The sequence below is a fragment of the Schistocerca nitens genome, chromosome 1 (assembly GCF_023898315.1).
Source record: "Schistocerca nitens isolate TAMUIC-IGC-003100 chromosome 1, iqSchNite1.1, whole genome shotgun sequence".
NCBI lineage: Eukaryota > Metazoa > Arthropoda > Insecta > Orthoptera > Acrididae > Schistocerca > Schistocerca nitens.
In genome coordinates this window covers 5,378,487-5,400,890 of record NC_064614.1, presented here as the reverse complement: position 1 = coordinate 5,400,890, position 22,404 = coordinate 5,378,487, and the positions used below count along the sequence as shown (strand labels likewise).

Genomic DNA, 22,404 nt, shown 5'->3' with positions numbered 1-22,404 from the left:
AAGGAAGGTAACTGAAGAAGGCACTGATAACAGAAAATATGTGGCTGACGGAAGGAAGTACAAATATGTCCAGAGACATTCAGCAATACAGAAATACGAGTCACTCAGGAATGAAATAAACAGTAAGTGCAGGGAACCTAAAGCGAAATGGCTAAATGAGGAATGTGAAGAAATCAAAGAACAAATTAATGTAGGAAGAACTGACTCCGCGCCGGCCGCTGTGGCCGAGCGGTTCTAGGCGCTTCAGCCTGGAAACGCGCGACCGGTACGGTCGCAGGTTCGAATCCCACCTCGGGCATGGATGTGTGTGATGTCCTTAGGTTAATTAGGTTTCAGTAGTTCTAAGTTGTAGGGGTCTGATGATCTCAGCTGTTAAGTCCCATAGTGGTCAGAGCCATTTGAACCATTTTGACTCCGCATATAGAAAAGTCAAAACACCTGTGAAATTAAAGGCCGGGGAAACTAATAGCGCAACGGGAATTCCACTGTTAAATGCAGAGGAGAGAGGAGATAAGTGGAATTAGTACATTGATGGTCTATGTGAGGGGGGAAGACGCGACAGGCGATTATTAAAAGATCGGGCATCCAATATTAGAATTAGAATTCGGAAGAGCTTTGGAAGACTTCAGATCAAACAAGGCAGAAGGGATAGATAATGTTCCACCGGATTTTCTAAAATCATTGGGGGAAATGGCAGCAAAACGATTATTCACTTTGGCGAAACACCATCAGACTTTCGAAAAAAACATCATCCGCACAATTCCTCAGATTGCAAGAGTGACAGGCCGTGGATCATCGCACAATCAGCGTAACTGCCCATGCATCCAAGTTGCTGACAAGAATAATACACAGAAAAGTCAGTTCTGGCGCTGCGGGGAGAAAGACCGAAGGAAAATCAAAACACGTCGTAGGGTTTGTTGAAATAGAAAACGCGTTCGACTGTGTCAGATGGTGGAAGATATTCGAAATTCTAGGAGAAACAGGGGTAAGCTCTAGGGAAAGACGGGTAATGTAAAATCTGTACAAGAACCAAGAGGGAACGAAAAGAGTGGAAGACCAAGAATGAAGTACTTGAACTATAAAGGGTGTAAGGCAGGGATGAAGTCTTTCGCCCATGCAGCTAAATCCGTACATCGATGAGGCAATAACTGAAATAAAAGAAAGGTTCAAGACCGCAGGCAAATTATAATTCAAGGGGAAAGGATATCTAAGAGAGCTTACGATATCTCAGTGCCCTTGAAGGATATCAATGCTAAGATTCACTGATGACATTGACATCTGCAGTGACAATGATTAACAATGGGATGGTCTAATGAGTAGGGAAATTGGACCGAGAGTAAATCGAAGAAAGCTGAAAGTAATGAGTAGCAGCAAACATGATAACAGTGAGAAACTTAACATCTGGGTTGGTGATCACGAAGTACATGAAGTTAAGGAATTCTGCCACCTAGGTATCAAAATAACCCAAAATGGACGGGGCAAGGGACATAAAAAGAAGAACAACATTGGCAAAAAGGTTACTCCTGGACAAGAGTACTGTACTAGGATCGAACACAGGTCTTAATTTCAAGAAGATATTTCTGAGAATGTACGTTTGGCGCACAGAATTGTATGGCAGTGAAAGATGGACAGAGGAAAAAACTGAACAGAAGAAAATCGAAGCATTTGCGATGTGGTTATACAGAAGAATGCTGAAAATTAGATGGAGTGATAAGGTAAGGAATGAAGAGGTTCTCCAGAGAATCTTGAGGAATTGACAAGAGGAAGGCACAGGACGATAGGACATCTGTTAAGACATCGGGGAATAACTTCCGTGATACTAGGGGGGCTGTAGAGGGAGACAGAGACAGGAAAACAACCAGGAAATAACTGAGGACGTAGGTTGCAAGTGCTACTCTGAGACGAAGAGGTTGGAGCAGGTGAGGAAATCGCGGCGGGCCGCATCATACCAGCCAGGAGAGTGACAACTCAAAAATAAACAAATAAATAAATAAATAATTGTAATTATTCATGTTTGCGATAGCAACGGCAGGCACACTGCGACCGGAAATGTACGGTGTAACGGTAACTGTTTACGACGTATCACAGTGATGTAAAGTCCGCAGCTCGTGGTCGTGCGGTAGAGTTCTCGCTTCCCGCGCCCGGGTTCCCGGGTTCGATTCCCGGTGGGGTCACGGATTTTCTCTGCCTCGTGATGACTGGGTGTTGTGTGATGTCCTTAGGTTAGTTACGTTTAAGTAGTTCTAAGTTCTAGGGGACTGATGACCATAGATGTTAAGTCCCATAGTGCTCAGAGCCACAGTGATGTAAAAGGAGTCGAGATGAACAATCTGATGAGAGACTCTTGTAGTCTATCAAGTAAAATTGACCTACAAAACCTATCTCGGCTGTAACTCATGCTCACCGCGCAATACTTTCAGTATTCTCTCGCTGTCTTCCGCAAGCTGTTAGTTCAAGGAAATTTAGTTTAAGGAAATTTAATGTATTTCAATTTTTTTACTAAAACGTTCCCGTTAGAGGCCGTGGTTTTCGAGTAATTTCAGAGATAACTTCAAGCACATCCAAGCCTCATACTCATCCCCCAGCGGTCAGGATTTTTAATATGTACAAAATTTCTTTGTATGTACACAAATTTGCGTCTACAAGACTTACCCATGATCAGCCTTTTTTGTCTTCACTGGTGTGGCTATTACGTCACCGACGTTCTCCGCTGTCTCGCTAAGATTATTGATTTAAGCTTTGTCTTGAGCATAACTAGACAAAAAGACTTTTGTATGAGTACGGAAAAACTTTCTTTGCAGTTCGATCTAAACTTAACCCTTACAAGCTGTTTCGTAGGAAGAAGGTCAGACAAACAAAACAGTGTAATTGATAATTTTAAGCTGTTTTAATACACACAACTGTGAGGTGAAAATTACACAAACATAAATTTTACAATTTTATGTGAGTCGGAAAGCCAGCGGCGTAGTAGACCTGTCAATGAAGACTTACTAAGGATGATATGGGAAATAATTCGCGCTGTTGCAAAATTTTGTACTGTAATAGAAGGGACAGCCATGAAGAGCATACCGAAAATCCCGACCGGAGGGGTGTGGAGGAGGGGGTGGTGAGTGGATGTGTCAGTGGGTGTGCATGTTAAAGAAACTTTCATACCTTTCTCTTGCATAAGTTAAAAACCACGGCCCTTGGCGAAAAAGTATCCCTGAACAAAATAAAGCTACATTAAATTTCCCACAAGATGGTGGTATTTAATTTTCTCTCTGACTAATACTGTGCAAGAAGAAAGCGGTACGCCGTGCCTTACATGATTTTTGTAGGCTAATTTCAGGTAGTTTCCTGCCTTCATAGACCACCAGTGTCTCACATCACATTGTTCGTCTCGACTTCCTCTACAGCACTGTGGTACATTGTAAGCAGTTATCTTCTACAATCTGTATAATGTGATCCTATTCCTCGTACTAGGTATGTCCGTCTCCGTACGAGTATATGATGTGCTCAGAGATACACTACTGCCCATTAAAACTGCTACACCACGAAGATGACGTGCTAAGGACGCGAAATTTAACCGACAGGAAGAAGATGCTGTGATATGCAAATGATTAGCTTTTCAGAGCATACACACTGGGTTAGTGCCGGCGGCGACACCTACAACGTGCTGACATGAGGAAAGTTTCCAACCGATTTCTCAAACACAAACAGCACTTGACCGGCGTTGCCTGGTGAAACGTTGTTGTGATGCCTCATATAAGGAGGAGAAATGCGTACCATCACGTTTCCGACTTTGATAAAGGTCGGATTGTAGCCTATCGCGATTGCGGTTTATCGTATCGTGACATTGCTGCTCGCGTTGGTCGAGATCCAATGACTGTTAGCAGAATATGGAATCGGTGGGTTCAAGAGGGTAATACAGAACGCCGTGCTGCATCCCAACGGCCTCGTATCACTATCAGTCGAGATGACAGGCATCTTAACCGCATGGCTGTAACGGATCGTGCAGCCACGTCTCAATCCCTGAGTCAACAGATGGGGACGTTTGCAAGACAACAACCACCTGCACGAACAGTTCGACGACGTTTGCAGCAGCATGGACTATCAGCTCGGAGACCATGGCTGCGGTTACCCTTGACGCTGCCTCACAGACACGAGCCTCTGCGATGGTGTACTGAACGACGAACCTGGGTGCACGAAAGGCAAAACGTCATTTTTTTCGGATCTATCCAGGTTCTGTTTACAGCATCATGAAGGTCGCATCCGTGTTTGGCGACATCGTGGTGAACACACATCGGAAGCGTGTATTCGTCATCGCCATACTGTCGTATCACCCGGCGTGAAGGTGTGTGGTGCCATTGGTTACACGTCTCGGTCACCTCTCGTTCGCACTGACGGCACTTTGAACAGTGAACGTTGCATTTCAGATGTGTTACGTCCCGTGACTCACCCTTCATTCGATCCCTGCGAAACCCTACATTTCAGCAGGATAATGCACGACCGCGTGTTGCAGCTCCTGTGCGGGGCGTTCTGGATACAGAAAATGTTCAACGGCTGCCCTGGCCAGCACATTCTCCAGATCTCTCACCAACTGAAAACGTCTGGTGAATGGCGGCCGAGCAACTGGCTCGTCACAATACGCCAGTCACTACTTTTGATGAACTGTGGTATCGTGTTGAAGCTCCATGGGCTGTTGTACCTGTAAACGCCATCCAAGCTCTGTTTGACTCAATGCCCAGGCGTATCAAGGCCGTTATTACGGTCAGAGGTGGTCGTTCTGGGTACTGATTTCTTACCATCTATGCACCCAAATTGCGCGAAAATGTAATCACATGTCATTTCTTGAATAATATATTTGTCCAATGAATACCCGTTTATCATCTGCATTTCTTCTTGGTGTAGCAATTTTAATGGCCAGTGGTATAGTTTTTATGCTTAATTACAGATGCAACAAAACAATGTTTCCAGTTACAGAGCACTTAGCTGTCTAAATTCAGGATGAAGTTAATTCATTTTAGAAGATAATTTCAATGCATTTAGATAACGCAGTTCAAGTTAGGTTAAGATCTGTTGTTGTTGTGGTCTTCAGTCCTGAGACTGGTTTGATGCAGCTCTCCATGCTACTCTATCCTGTGCAAGCTTCTTCATATCCCAGTCCCTACTGCAACCTACATCCTTCTGAATCTGTTTAGTGTATTCATCTCTTCGTCTCCCTCTACGATTTTTACCCTCCACGCTGCCCTCCAGTACTAAATTGGTGATCCCTTGATACCTCAGAACATGTCCTACCAACCGATCCCTTCTTCTAGTCAAGTTGTGCCACAAACTTCTCTTCTCCCCAATCCTATTCAATACCTCCTCATTAGTTATGTGATCTACCCATCTAATCTTCAGCACTCTTCTGTAGCACCACATTTCGAAAGCTTCTATTCTCTTCTTGTTCAAACTAGTTATCGTCCATGTCTCACTTCCATACATGGCTACGCTCCATACAAATACTTTCAGAAACGACTTCCTGACAGATCTAAATTATACGAATTCAGTCTTTTACTGTGACAATAACATTAATTTCAGAAGCACTGACGGCAAAATCTTGCAAGCATTATTCTAGACACAAGTTTCAGGTTGTCATTTCCTTTGTGCAGCAGCCTACAAGCATTCTCACGACCACAGGTGGCAGTAGGCCCCACACTTTCATTTGTTTAAATTAAAAATTCTGGCATAGCCAGTTGCTTCGGATATTCCTATATATTCTTGATCCCCAGCAATCGTTACTTATGTAACATCATCCCCGATTCATTCCATCTTGTCTTAACCACATTCGTATTAGTTTTTAATCCATAACCCGTAATCTGTGCTGTCGGTTTCAGTAAGTATTCTAATCTTTCCTTTAATGCAGCCGGAATGAGGAGGTCGTCCGCGAACCGCGGTATCTGTTTCCCTCGCAATTTTATTCCTCTCCAGCAGATCACGAAACCGAAAAAAAAAGCCCTCGCTTTTCCGTTGTTTTTTTTTCCGCTGCGTCTTTCGCGCGGGGATTCACTTTGCTGCGAGCAGCACTCACTGCCCGCTCGCATAATTGAGTTGCCTGTCAGGTTTGGTTCTGCACGCGCGAGGCCGCACGCGCTTGCCAGGCGAATGCAGCGCCCCTGCCGACGGGGAATTCAATCACCGTCAGCGGCGATACGCCGCGCCCGCCAAATTGAGCGCAGGATTGAGCCAGTTACCTGCCGGCCGCCCGCTATTGTCAGAGTTTCGCCTTCCGGCCACCGCCGGCACGCGCACGTGTCTGCCACGTGTGAAAAGCTGCTCGCCGTAAAAGCTTCGAACCGGCCGAGGCACTAGACCACAATTCTGCAGTTCTCGTAGTTTTCTCGTATACAGGTAGGGAGTGTATAAAGGGTATATACAACTGAGATGAACGTGAAGGAACAGGACGTAGATGAAGATAAGTCGAAACAAGGCCCTGGGAGTGGACGATACTCCGTCATAACTACTGATAGCCTAGATAGAGGCATGAATGACAAAACTCTTCCATCTGGTATGAGACAGGCGAAATATCATCAGATTCCAAGAAGAATGTAATAATTCCAATTCCAAAGAAAGCAGTTGCCAAAGGTGTGAAAATTACCGAACTATCAGTTTACGGAGTGCTAACACCAATTCCTTATAGAAGAACAAAAAAACTATTAGAAGCGGACGTCTGGTAAGATCAGTTTGGATTCCGGAGACATGTAGGAACACGTGAGGCAATCCTTCAGCCATGTTTTTAGATTTTTGCCTACTGGCGCGATCCGTCTCTGGCTAGTGGCCAAGTGGGGCTTCGGTCACCTTTGGTTGTAGTTCTTTGGAGCACCTTGTTGACCACATCGGCAGAAAGTCGGTTGCAGCCAGGGCGAGAGAGGGTTCAAAAAATGGTTCAAATGGCTCTGAGCACTATGGGACTCAACTGCTGAGGTCATTAGTCCCCTAGAACTTAGAACTAGTGAAACCTAACTAACCTAAGGACATCACAGACATCCATGCCCGAGGCAGGATTCGAACCTGCGACCGTAGCGGTCTTGCGGTTCCAGACTGCAGCGCCTATAACCGCACGGCCACTTCGGCCGGCGCGAGAGAGGGAGGCAATACTTGGGCCCAATGTCGACGCAGTCGATTTACCGTGGATTAAGGAGACATAATAGCTGATGTGGGTGTTGGGGTGCTGTTCATTTTGTGGTGCCGTCTGCTCTGTCCTTTGGCAGTAAAGCGCTCGTTAATAGACAGACGCATGAGCTCCCGTGTTGAAGTTGCACCCGCTACGCTCGATTGCCTGTGACTCTCCATCACTCTGAGATGAGTTTACTCAATGTTAAAAAATATATCGGTGCAACCACTTGTTTATAGTGTAAAACACTAAGACTGACGCGTTTCGGAAGTCAAGCTTCCATCATCAGAATGATAAAAAGTAAAAGAACCTGATAAAACTCGCTAAAATGGAACATGCACCAGGCACAATAAAATTGATAATAAAACATCGTGGCTGCTCTCATCCAGTGTGGATAAAATCAAAATGAATTTACTCTTTGGTACCTCTGTCTGAAATTATTTGAGAGCTATGTTTGTCTGTTTAAAATTTCTTTTAATTACAACATCTTCACTGTCTACTTGTTTGCAAGTTGCGCTTGAAATCAGTTGTCGTATGTTCTAGGTCGCCATGTGTGTTAGCGAACACTGAGATCGAAATTGAGTCTTATTTATATTGGAAGCTGTTGCTCCCCTGACTGATATAGCGACTATAAAATTGTACGAAAAGATTTCGGGCTTGCAGCCGGTCGTCGTATGCTTCATTGCACGAGATTTCGGCTGGACAACTGCCAGTCATCTTCAGGTGAGCCGAACGAGGCTTGGCAGTTGTCCAGCCGAAATCTCGTGCAATGAAGTTTACGACGACCAGCTGCAAGCCCGAAATCTTTTTGAACAGTTGATTCGCCGGGAAAATTTCAAATTTTACGACTATAAAATTGTCAACAGCTGTGGTAAGCAACTGCTAGCTAGCGGCCCAGTGAATAAACCTCCTCTGTCCCGGGTTCAAAACCCGCTACCGCTTAAGTTTTGATTAATAATCAGCACTGGCAGCCGAAGTCTTCCGGCATAAGAAGTCAGCCTCATTCTGCCAACGACCTTGTTAGAGAGGGCGGATGAGTGGGCAGAGGTTCGGGACAGTCTGTTACCCTTGGGGTGGGAAACTGCCCGTAAAGGCGGAAGAATCAGCACTGATCCACAGCATGAAGGTGCAGAAGGCAGTGGAAAGCACTACATTAAAGACACATAACGTGTATCCACAGAACATGATGATCCCTCCATTGGCAAAAGATACGGAACAGTCCCCCATTCGGATTTCCGGAAAAGAACTGCCAGGGGGAAGGTGACCAGGAGAAAAAAGATTCAGTTACCAACGCAAGGATAACGTTCTACGAGTCGGGGGACTCTCTTGCTTCACAATGCTTGTAACAAAACAAATTTTGTCAAGTGGTCCTGATACACCATTACAAACATAAATTCATGTCTTCTTGCGGTTGCATGACAATCAGATCGTCCCGGCAAGGACCGTTCATTTCTGATTGAAGTAAAGATTTCGAATCAAGCATCCTTTTCTTCGTACTCTTTTTACACTGACGAGTGTCGCACACCGACAGATAAATATTTTCCGTCACGGGCACCCTCATGCCGTTGATCAGTGCTGATTCTTCCGCCTCTACGGGCAGTTTCCCAGCCCTGGGGTGAGAGACTGCCCTGAACCCCTGTCCGCTCCTCCGCCCTCTCTAACAAGGCCGTTGGCAGAATGAGGGTGGCTTCTTATGTCGGAAGACTCCGGTCGGCAATGCTGATTACTAACCAAAACTTAGGCGGTAGCGGGTTTTGAACCCGGGACCGAGGAGGTTGCAAGTCGCGCCTGAAATGTATCCTCTTCGTTGCTATGTTTGCATACTTTCTTGACGTTTCAGTTTTTAGTCTGTATTGACATCAATGACCAACGGCCATAAGAACTGCTTCAATAATATAGGAAATTTCGTCTACGTGTAAGTGGCAAACGTAAGCAGCTCTGTGTTTGCCACTAACTTTTATCTTGTCAAAATGTGTCTCGTCCTTCATAACTTCGTAAGAGACTGAATTCTGTTGACAAGCTGTTGTAGTATGCTTCAGTTTCTCAAAAGTTGGATTAACAGCTCCGACCATGGACACTAGATATTCCTACAGCACATTCCAGTGCAGTGAATATTTCGTATCTACACATGGTACTGCCCTAGAAAATTATACCCTGTGTCGTTACTATGCAAGGGAATGTCTCTTTTCGTAACGATTGCAATCGAATTTGAGATTCTAAAACTTCCTTGACAACTACTACATCCATACTGTCGACGCAAATGGGAAAAGACTGTGAAATTACTGCGGGAAAATACACTGAAGTAGACTTTCGAGAATCTGTCGTCACAACTGGTGTGACGAAATAAAACATTTATGCAAAGCATTGATATTGTATCATTAAGCCTAACAACGAAAATGCCAACAACGACTAATGATTGGCAATCTGTCTGGTTATGGATAGATCTAACCAACTAAATCAGATGCAATATGTAAGGGGTCCGCAGGCCCTTACTACTAAGTTTGCACTCACACAGGTCGACAGGGCAACTATCGATTAGTGTGTCAGGTCGCGAGAGCGAGAGTTGAGTCAGTGAGAGTGTGCTGTGGGTTGTGGGTTCCCGCGAGGCGGGCAGAGAGCTGTGCAGAAGCCAGCAGTTGATATAATTGCTAGAATTACCGACAAAGGGAGTGGCCATCGCCGCGGTTTAACCCCTTTGTGTTAGTGTTATATGGGAAAGTGAAGAAGTTTAATTACAAGTGTAATCAGTGATATTTGTGTGCCGTTATTGAGATTCCGCGTCTACCGCGCCGGCATTATTTGGATTACAGTGTTGGATTACAGTGATTGTATTTAGCGTGTGACGATTATGAATAACGGAGAAACCTGTGCTGAGATTAGCCGTTATTAAAAGTGTATGACGAAGGCAGTGGCTGTCTCCTTATTTTGGTGTTTTTGAGATGAATATAGGTCTTGATTAGTGAAGCTGTGTTGTTGTTCTCTTGCCACCAGACATTTCATTATTACAGCACTTGAGAAGGACAGAATGGAATGTAACAACTCCGTAGCAGTCCAATCCGATTGCCAGCCCCATAAGGTACACGGTCATATTAATTAATACTTATGTGGGCTGCTATTCAGATCCCGAACGAGCGGGCTATAATAGAATATAAGGGAGTGTTACAAATATTACTTAACGGAATTACTACATACCTATACTTAACATTACTTAACAGAATCAGTGTATACCTACACTGAAGCGTCAAAGAAAATGGTATAGGCTGAAAGATATGTGCTAAGGTCTGATCAGGGTAGCTCCAGAATATAGTCGGTAGTTTCCAACCGCAAGGTGGAACGAGTATAATATCTTTGAGTTGGAGGTTCTTTGATGGTTAAGAGATCCGGGCGCGTGCAGTAAAAAACCGGGGAATCGCAGCTAGGTGCCCGGAGGAAGCAGACGTGTGCAGACAGTTGTAAGGTAGAACGCTCTCGCTGCCCCAGGCCAAACCTTAGCACGTAAATGAGAGAAGATATATAATGATTTCAAATTGGTTTTGTTAGATAATATTCAGAGTTAGGATTTGTATGCCCAAGGTTTGACACAGTAAGCGTTTGGTATAATTTTGGTAAGAATGTTTCGTGCTACAGTAGGTTTTGTGTATGACTTAAAATTTTAACAATATATATATTGAGATCAACATTGTGTTTCTAACAGCCTGGAACATAATCCAAATCCTTCGCTTAAATTGAATATGAAAATGAGTAGTAGACTAAAGTTACCCACCAATGAAAGAACCAAGTAAACATCAGGGCCAAAAGTTAATTTTCCAGTACCATCTTAATGCCATTGCACAAACGGCATTATTCTCTTAAATTTTATTGCTGAGTCAAATACATGTTGCATTTATGGCAAAATGGAGGAGTGCAAGAAACAAGTTCACAGGCGCAGTCAGATGCAGGTTTGTTCAATAATTAATTTAGAACAATCTTATGAATGATAATTTCAAGGCATGTGTATTCAAATACAGAGATATGTAAACAGCCAGAGTACGACGATGTAGTCGGCAAGACCTGTATAAGACAACAAGTGTCTGGCGCACTTTTTAGATCTCTTACTGCTGCTGCAATGGCAGGTTATCAAGATTTAAGTGAGTTTCAGCGTGATGTTATAATCGGCGCACGAGCGAAGGGACACAGCATCTCCGAGGTAGCGATGATGTGGGGATTTTCCAATACGACCATTTCACGAGTGTACTGTCAATATCAGCATTCCGGTAAAACATCAAATCTCCGACATCGCTGCGGCCGGATAAAGATCCTGCAAGAACGGGACCAACGACGACTGAAGAGAATTGTTCAGCGTGACAAATGTGCAACCCTACCGCAAATTGCTACAGATTTCAATGCTGGGCCATGAACAAGTGTCAGCCTGCGAACCATTCAACGAAACATATGGGCTTTTGGAGCCAAAGGCCTATTCCTGTACCCTTGATGACCGCACGGCACAAAGCTTTACGCCTGCCTGGGCCCGTCACCAACGACAATGGACGTTGATGACTGGAAACATGGTGCCTGGTCAAACGAGCCTCGTTTCGAATTGTATCAAGAGGATGGAGACAACATAATGAATCCATGGGTCCTGCATATCAGCAGCGGACTGTTGAAGCTGGTCGGGGCTCTGTAATGGGTGCAGTTGGAGTGCTATGGGACCCCTGATGCGTCTAGATACGACTCTGACAGGTGACACGTACGTAAGCATCCTGTCTGATCACCTGCATCCATTCAGGTCCATTGTGCATTCCGACGGACTAAGAAAACTTCCCTGCACAATGATACACGTGGCTGAAGGCACAAGGGCACTGGGAGAACTGTGCTGATGGCGTAGAATGTAGTCTCCAATAATTTCCAAATGACTTATTAAATATTAATGTCTGTGGAAAATAAATATTTTAATTAATCCAGCAGGCTCTATTTGCTGGAAATTGAGAATTCAACATTTAAACAAATCAAATACATAATCCTGTGACATAAGCATAGTGAATCATGACACTAAAGCAATATAAAAATCAGAATGAGGAGGTGAACACAGAATAACTACGCTGCAATAATGATAGGACTTATCTTTCTTGACAACGAATAGTCTTATGGACATGATAAGTCACACCAAAAGCTCAATTACAGATGTTGAGCCGGCCGGAGTGGCCGAGCGGTTCTAGGCGCTTCAGTCTGGAACCGCGCGACCGCTGCGGTCGCAGGTTCGAATCCTGCCTCCGGCATGGATATGTGTGATGTCCTTAGGTTAGTGAGGTTTAAGTAGGTCTAAGTTCTAGGGGACTGATGATCTCAGAAGTTAAGTCCCATAGTGCTCAGAGTCATTTGAACCATTTTTGAACAGAGGTTGAAACAAATATCAGTGTGGACATGATCAAAATTACACCAACAGAATATTAAAGCAGGGAAACGCTGCTTGAGGCTGCAGTATAATTGGCGACTGTGGGAGCATCGGAAGTGAATCAGTGAGGTTACTTTTAACAACAGTCCGCACGAAATACATGTAACTGTCATGGGAGCTTCCTGACAACATTATATGACCGCATCGCCGACACATACAAGTCCACAGCACCTAATCAGTCACTGACTGTCGCACCTACGCACTGGCGACATGTCAGCGAGCCAGCCATCTGGTTGCTGTCCAGTGGAACACCTGCCGAAGATCCTTGACGGGTGGCGAGTATCTGTCCACTTCCGCCAAGCTGAAAGCAATGGCGCTCTCTGTCGAATAACGTCTAGTAGCGTCGCTGGTCAGCGACGCCGGCAATTTCAAGCCGAATTCAACGGTACCGTGCCCATTACAATACAAAATGATACATTTCGTGTAATCAATAATACCATACTTTCAAGCGAAGCAGCGGAATCTCTTCGATCTGTTCTAGCAGCGTTATGGAAGGAAAGTCCCAACATACAGATGTTCCAAAACGATCTTTACAACTTTGATTGAGTATATTTCAGAAATGGGGAACAGGTAGAAAGTGCAGTTAGCGGCATCGTCCTCCCCACCACCAGCAGGAGGCACTTTGGGTGGAATGGTTGAAAGGCAACAAATCTGACACCCATCTCCAGTGGAAGTTCCGGATATGTTACACGGGCACACCACTATCACTTTCGAACATCAGACAGTGGTACACGAGTTTCAAAGAACCCGAAAGTCTCATGAAGAGAATGAGTTTTGGGCGTCTGAGCACGAGTGATACAGATGCGGAACGTGTGAAACAGGCATTTATGCAGAGCCCAAACAAATGAATCTGTCAAGCGTCTCGACAGTTGCAGTTACCGTCAACTACGGAGCACAGGGTGCTATACAAAAAGCTGAAGCTTCATGCCTACAGGGTGCAGCTACTGCATGCGCCTCAACCTGATGACGGGCCACATTTTAAAGCGTTTACAGTTGAGAGTTTGATTCATATCGACTATGACCAGATGTTCAAGGACGAAGCTTGCTTTCATGTGTCTTTAAAAGCAAACCGACTTAGTGCGAGGGTCTGGGCCTCTGATAACCTCCATTTTAGCATGGAAATTGTGTGCAACACTCCCAAGGTACAATTGTGATGTGATCTGCTTCATGATCGCGTTCAGTGACCGTCTTTCTCTGCAGAGGTCGAAGAACTGCAACCAGACATGCTGCAGCAGGGTGGTGGCCTTCGTCACTGAGCCTCTATCATCAGGAACGCCTTGGACGATACATCTCCACGTCGCTGGAGGAGGATTCATTTCCTAGCCCCCAAGATGCATTTCCTAGCCACTAAAATCTCACGGCAAAACCCAATCAGATTGTTTTCTTTGGTGCATTGTTGAGTATGCTGTCCACCAGACCTCGGTGCAGGACCAGCAAGAACTGCGAGCTCACATCAGAGCAGCAACACACGTCAATGAGAACATGCTAGGCAATGTAAGGGAGAACTGGAATATAGCTTTGAACTCTATTAAAGAATAAACAAAACTTTAAGGATGTGTGAACATTTTGCTACACCTTTCTACTTGTCCCTATTTCTGGAAAATATGTTATTAAAGCAGTGAAGATCATATTTAAACACTATGTAAAACAGATAAGACTCATCCACTCAGAAAATCGTATTAATACAGTTACTCGTAAGTTGTATTCACGCAAACATTCCAATTACAAAACATGATTCCAACCCGTCAGCTTAAACAAGGTCAGCAGCGATGGGCTATACCTGGCAGCACTTAACTTCTGAGGTCATCAGTCCCCTAGAACTTAGAACTACTTAATCCTAACTAACTTAAGGACATCACACACATCCATGCCCGAGGCAGGATTCGAACCTGCGACCGTAGCAGTCGCGCGTTTCCGGACTGCAGCGCCTGGAACCGCTCAGCCACAGCGGCCGGCGCGTGATTTGTGAACACTGAATTGAAGTTATTGTCCAGGGCATAGGAACTATATTGCACTGGATAAAATCATTTACACAAACACTAAACCTCATATAAACTGATGAGCCAAAACATTATGACCAGTGTCCACCTCTAGATTGAAGGCCTCCTCGCGGCGTCGAGGACACGCGAGGCTCAAGCGGAAAGGAACGAATGGGGGACCATTCAAGGACGAATACTGGCCGCAAATGCGGAAAGCCACCAACACAATCGACTTTCAGAAAGGCAGATTTTCTTGGTGCCCGGCAGCTGGGAACCAACATCTCGGGAAAGGCGAAGCTCGTTGGCTGTTCGTGTCCTATAACAGCAAGAATCTACGTGAAGTGAACGAAGAATGGTATACCCATGAACAGGCGACGAAATGTTGGACGTCCACACCTCATGACATGACGTGGAGCTCGGAGACATGCCCGCTCTGGAAAGCAGGACAGAGTACAATGCTGATATAGGCAGAATTGGTTGGGAGCACGCTGTTCAAAGCACGCAGCAGACGGTCCCTATTTGTTTCCACGCTGACGCAACCGCATCGTCAAGTACGGCTGCCGTGGGAACATTGGACAGTGAACCAATGGCAACATATGGCCTGATACGATGAATTACGTTTCTTCTTACTCCAGGTCAATGGTCGTCTCCGGATAAACCGTCATACAGGCGAACTTCGAAAGCACCTCGACAGCTGTGCTTTGTGTGAACGCTGCTGCGGGCCAGCTGCATCTCTTGACGCTGGATGTCTTCCCAGAAGGCGACAACATCGTAAACAGGCTGAATGTCCGTTTCACAAAACCAAAATCGTGCAACAGTTGTTTGAAGAGCGTGATAGCCGACTCAGATTCAGTTCTTCGCCCTCAAACTGACCTGATCTGAACCTGATGGTAAACATTTGGGACACCATTGAGTGCCAGCTCCGAGCTTAGAAACCATCGGCCCAGAGTTTGCGAAAATTGCGTAGTCTGTGCGTCGACATACGCCGTGCAGAATCTCTGCTGTATTTCCTTTCAAAGATGGACCAAAACGTTGTTAAGCAGCTGATCACAATTTTGGTACGTCCGTGCACTGTTGAAATTTCAGTCCGAATGTGGTCCAGTTCACAGTGCAAATCTAATATCTATTCTGTGAACAGCCTAAAAACGACGTGTCATCATAATAGCGGTTATGATGGAGCAGATCTTGCAATGAATCAGGCGATTACGAGAACATCTCCACCGATATTACCTCATCCTCAGCCCGCCGCAACGTTCTTTCAACTCAAGTTGCAGAATGGCCAACTAAGAATATGATGACACAGCCTCTTTCACCTGGTCATCCGGGAATATTTCAGTTATATTACGTCATTGCTTCGCATCTGATGCTTACCTGTGCACAGCACGGTGATATTTGTTTAAAAAAAATTGACGTAGCTTGGCCACGACTATAGATAGTATGCTTTCACACATTCTTGTTACACTGTTCTTATTAGAACTGAAAGTATTAAAACTTATAAGAACAATACTAGTATTTTATCCCTTGCAATTAATTATTTAAATGCAACTCAAATACTTCTTCACGCAGTACTAAAGAAATATTACACACAAGTCAAGTATCAGAAATCTAGAACGCTACTTCAATTACTTTATTAAAAAAAAAGTAAATTACATCTGTAGCTTTTTATTATAACTGGTAGTATCCAACAAAGGCAATTTCCTGATACTTTTATTATCAGTGTTAACAATTACGTGTAGAATAGACGTTGCTGAAGAGAGGCGTTAGAGAAGATGTCTAATATGCGATTTAGTACTAAAGTTCTGATCAATGGTTACTAATGGGATGATGAAGGGAATATAAAGCCTCTCTTGCTCCACTGCCAACATCAACTATCCGTGGTATAACATGGCAGGCTAACGACGCTCTGGTGTCTGAACATAAACGCTGTACCTGTAACATAGAATACTGAGGAAATGCTGCTCCAGTACTCATTTAGATTTGACTGGTAAGCTCGAAGATGGCAGAACCATCACCAGTCTCAGCTACTTCATACTGGTGATCCATTCAGGGACGTTTCAAATAGTTCTAGATCCCAAATTTCCTTCGGAAAAGAGGATGGATTATCTACGACGACTCAGGGGCTCAAGGTAGAGAAAAGGACCAGAGAAAACGGATATCTGGAACTGTAAGATTAGCTACATTAGATGCAAGAGTAATTCATTACCAATACAAGAAAACAACAAAGATTTTCTCACAACAGATAGGTTTCACAGTTATTTCAGAAACTGAGAAGTTGAAAGGCAGTAAAAATGTTGGAAAATATACAATTTTGTATAGAGGAATACAGTAGGAAGAAAGAGCAAGTAAATGTGCAGCAATGTAGATAAACGGAAATGGGGAAACATATGAAGAATTACGCTGATACTGTATACGAAATAATTATAAGAGGCACGATAAAAAAAAGAGAAACGCAACTCTGATAACAATTCATGCACCGCAGGAAGGTAACATTTGAGAAATCTTTTGTGGCACCCTTCATAAATCTGTGAACCAGTACAACGAAAAAAAAAAAAAATCAAGTCTTTCTCTGTAGTGACCTAAACTCAAGGGCAGTAAATAATTCAGTACCTCATATTGTCGGAATCTACGGAGAATAACCTTATAGTCAGAATAGGCAATTACTTGGAGATTTTTCTACTCTCAGTGATTTAAAAATAACTAACACCTTACTTAGGATAAAAGATACTCACAAATATTCCTGGACTATTAGAGGATACGGATCAACATCTACATTTACATATATATTCCGGTAGCCACCAAGCGGTGTGTGGCGGGGGGCACAATTCGCGCCAAAGTCATATTCCCCCCCCCCCCTCCCCCCTGTGTTCCACTCATGGATCGCGCGAGGGAAAAACGATTGTCTGAACGCCTCAGTACGAGCCCTAATTTCCCTTATCTTTGAATGGTGATCATTAAGCGATATGAAAGTTGGTGGTAATAATATATGCTCTACATCCTCAGTGAAGACTGGATTTCGGAATTTAGTCAGCAACCCCTTCTGTTTAGCGCGTCGTCCATCTGCAAGTGTGTCCCACTTCAAACTTTCTATGAGATTTGCAAAGCTCTCGTGATGGCTAAATGTACCACTCACGAATTTTGCCGCTCTTCTTTGGACCAGTTATAGATTACAGATACAAGAGGACAGATAAATTCTGATTGTGGTACTGATCACTAACTTTAAACACACACTTTTGCTGATTGGTGGCAGAAGAAATTTTACTGCAGATGCAAGAAGAGGTCTACAGGATGAACAGATTAAGGAAATATTTAGAACAATCAGAGATACTATTAAAAAGAATGGACAGTTATCGAAAAAGCAATAACAAAAGCCGTAATTAAGGTATTAGCTCACTGAAATTGCGGGAAAAAGCATGTAACAACTATCTTTCACAGCCTACACTGGAAAATGAACAACTCCATAAACATAAAAGAAACTACACAAAAGGAATGTTGAAGAGAGCCAACCAGCAAGTCTGTGACTGCTCCTTTAGTAATATAGAACATGATATTTACGGAGACCATTACGTAGCACGTAAACCTTCGGAAACATAACATAAAACAGAAAAGGTTATCATTTCTTTAAATAATATTACGAACAGAAGATTGGATTAAATACTATAATAATCTATGGTGTAATGTTAACATGGGGGAGAAGACCCAGAAATTGAAGTAAGAGGCCTATAGCACATAATAATAAAAGAAGCCAAGCAGGTTTAACAGCAATAACAATGTTTGGATGGAATTAAGGCAGTGTTAATTAAATATGGCGGTTATCACTACACCTTAAATTATTACCTTTCTTTGCGTGTGTTGGAAGCAAAATATTGTACCATGAAACTGAAAAACATCACAATTAATATCTGTATGTAAGAAAGGAGAAAAATATAAGCGAAAAATTTAGAGCGATAAGTTTACACGAAATAGCATATAAACTTTATGGAATAATTTTAAACACAAGACTGAAAAACATGAAAAAATGTTTACCAATGGAAGAACATGTCGCATTTAGGAAGGGGCGGTCAACGACTGATGCAGTTTCCACTTTACGACAGCTCATTGAAAAGCAGAGAGAGTTTAACAAAGATATACATATTTTACAAAGATTTTAAAAGGCTTCCGATAATGTGATCAGAGAAACATTTTGGAAAAACCGGTTACTGTGTACAGTTTGTATGAGTTAACGAAAGGCTGTATGAAGAAAGATCAGTAATCTCTGATGTAGGAAGCATGTACACAGAACCGATACAAATAAATAAAAAGCTGAGACCAGGCTGCAGTCTGTCCCCTAGACTGTTCAGTATTTACACTGACGATGCATTTCACAGATTTCTAGAATAAACACTTGGGCACAACTAAACAATTCGATGAAGCTAAAATCACTCATTTATGCTGATGATCCTTTCAAGAGAAGATGATTTACAAAAAGGAATCAATGATCTAAATAAAATATGTAGAAGTACAAAAATATCTTCTGTAAAGTTTATAAGTCAGTGGCATCGTGTGGAAAATATTCAGTGAGAATTAAGACAGAATTAGGATGGTGCATAAGTTCGTAACGTTTTTGTTCTGTTTGTTGGTATTCCGATTGCTATTGGTTGATTTATAGACTGTCATTTTCGTTTGTCGTTCACTGTTGCTATCTGAGATTGCATATTGTCATTTTGTCATTTGGATATAGTGAATGGAGCTGTGGACGGTGCAAAATGGAATACCAAGTGGAGAAACTGCAACATTTCCGACATATTCGTCTGTTTGAGTTCAGGAGAGATGTGACAGCAGCGGAGGAAGCCAGAAACATTTGGGTTTGATGAAGACCGTTTAAACGCGTTAATCCACAGAGTTCTACGTCAGTGTACTCGAGGACCGGCAAATGCGATGAACGGTGATCATTCCACCATCGTGTGACATTCACTTACAATGGGAAGGTTCAAAAATCGGATGCATGAGCACCGCATGCTCTAAGCCAAAATCACAAAAATCAGCGGGTGGTCATGTGTGTGCATGTCTGCTTGCTAGTCATCACCTGGCTCGTGAATAACACCGACCATTCCTATCCTGGATCGTTACTGCGGACGAGATAAAATACACTCCTGGAAATTGAAATAAGAACACCGTGAATTCATTGTCCCAGGAAGGGGAAACTTTATTGACACATTCCTGGGGTCGGATACATCACATGATCACACTGACAGAACCACAGGCACATAGACACAGGCAACAGAGCATGCACAATGTCGGCACTAGTACAGTGTATATCCACCTTTCGCAGCAATGCAGGCTGCTATTCTCCCATGGAGACGATCGTAGAGATGCTGGATGTAGTCCTGTGGAACGACTTGCCATGCCATTTCCACCTGGCGCCTCAGTTGGACCAGCGTTCGTGCCGGACGTGCAGACCGCGTGAGACGACGCTTCATCCAGTCCCAAACATGCTCAATGGGGGACAGATCCGAAGATCTTGCTGGCCAGGGTAGTTGACTTACACCTTCTAGAGCACGTTGGGTGGCACGGGATACATGCGGACGTGCATTGTCCTGTTGGAACAGCAAGTTCCCTTGCCGGTCTAGGAATGGTAGAACGATGGGTTCGATGACGGTTTGGATGTACCGTGCACTATTCAGTGTCCCCTCGACGATCACCAGTGGTGTACGGCCAGTGTAGGAGATCGCTCCCCACACCGTGATGCCGGGTGTTGGCCCTGTGTGCCTCGGTCGTATGCAGTCCTGATTGTGGCGCTCACCTGCACGGCGCCAAACACGCATACGACCATCATTGGCACCAAGGCAGAAGCGACTCTCATCGCTGAAGACGACACGTCTCCATTCGTCCCTCCATTCACGCCTGTCGCGACACCACTGGAGGCGGGCTGCACGATGTTGGGGCGTGAGCGGAAGACGGCCTAACGGTGTGCGGGACCGTAGCCCAGCTTCATGGAGACGGTTGCGAATGGTCCTCGCCGATACCCCAGGAGCAACAGTGTCCCTAATTTGCTGGGAAGTGGCGGTGCGGTCCCCTACGGCACTGCGTAGGATCCTACGGTCTTGGCGTGCATCCGTGCGTCGCTGCGGTCCGGTCCCAGGTCGACGGGCACGTGCACCTTCCGCCGACCACTGGCGACAACATCGATGTACTGTGGAGACCTCACGCCCCACGTGTTGAGCAATTCGGCGGTACGTCCACCCGGCCTCCCGCATGCCCACTATACGCCCTCGTTCAAAGTCCGTCAACTGCACATACGGTTCACGTCCACGCTGTCGCGGCATGCTACCAGTGTTAAAGACTGCGATGGAGCTCCGTATGCCACGGCAAACTGGCTGACACTGACGGCGGCGGTGCACAAATGCTGCGCAGCTAGCGCCATTCGACGGCCAACACCGCGGTTCCTGGTGTGTCCGCTGTGCCGTGCGTGTGATCATTGCTTGTACAGCCCTCTCGCAGTGTCCGGAGCAAGTATGGTGGGTCTGACACACTGGTGTCAATGTGTTCTTTTTTCCATTTCCAGGAGTGTATAAGGAGAAGGGAGAAACTCCCCATACCTTGGTATGGCGTGCACTCACAAATGATAATGTTATGCATGTGGTGGAACACCAACGGTGTCGTCTGCTGCGAAGTGCTTTCCTCAGGGTTAAGCGTCACTGCTGGCAGTTACTGATAGCAACTGAGACGTCTTGATGACGCATTCCAAGAACAACGACCTGGAAAACTCTACGACTACGCCTGCCTGCATTCTGCTGGACTGACAGAAAACGCTATAGGGGTGAAGCGTTGGGAAGTCACTACGCACCCACCTCAATTACTTCATCTTGCGCCCTCAGACTTTCACCTTTTCTATCGAACAACCTTCAAGCAACTTCCTTTCCGGATTAAACCTTGCTCCACGAGTTCTTCGCCTCGAAACCACATCGCTTCTACGGTCACGGAATCGAGACGTTATCCCAGCGTTGGTGACTGTTGTAAATAGTTAAGGAGAATATATTATTGATGACTACAGCCTCCATTATGAGTATCTGTTGTGCTTATTAAACTTACAGAAAACACTACTAGCTCATGCACCAAATCAATAGTTAATGATTAAACAACTGAACAGGTAAAATATTTTATCTACGAGGCCTGTTCAGAAAGTAAGCTCCGATTGATTGCCAAATTGAAACCACAGTGAACATCAGAAATGTTTTACTTGTAACAATTAGCTACACCTTTCAGCTACTTCTCTACGTAGTCGCCGTTCTGACTTAGACTTTTGTCATAGCGTTGTACCAACTTTTCAATAGCCTCATCATAGAAGGCAGCCGCCAGTGCTTTCCGCCAATTCTCCACGCTGGCCTACACCTCGTTGTCTGTGTCAAAATGTTGTCTTCAAAGACAGCGGTTCATGTGACCAGAGATGAAACTCAGGGGGAGAAAATTGCGGACTGTATTGTGGGTAATCTCACATTTCCATTTGAAAACGATGCAGGAGCATCTTCATTGCCCCTGCAGAATGCGTCTGAGAATTGTCTTGAAGAAGAAACAGCACGACAGTTATGTAATGTTAGCTGCATAGCTTCAGGCGAAATTTCTCACCAGGCCCTCGTACTTGGCGGCAGACACTATTTTCTAGACATCTTTACGCACTCACTGCGAGCTCAGAAATGAGAAGAGCGACGTGATGCTAACTGGGGTTATACTAGAGACACTACCCAACACATCTGTGCAAAGCTTTATCGGATTTTCATAGTCGTTTCCATTTCGCGACCGATCGGAGCTTACTTTCTGAACGCCCCTCGTATATTGAATGTAAAATATAGTATGAATACGGAGAAGGTATTCTGATTAAGTGT

General features: G+C 44.4%; 1 non-coding gene across 1 annotated transcript; it reads left to right on the top strand.

The window, feature by feature from the left end:
- The first annotated feature begins 12,306 nt into the window (after positions 1-12,306).
- On the top strand, positions 12,307-12,390 carry Trnas-gga (transfer RNA serine (anticodon GGA)). Its single transcript is given in 2 exon segments — positions 12,307-12,346; positions 12,356-12,390. It is a non-coding gene; the product is annotated as a tRNA-Ser (tRNA).
- The last annotated feature ends 10,014 nt before the right edge of the window (positions 12,391-22,404 follow it).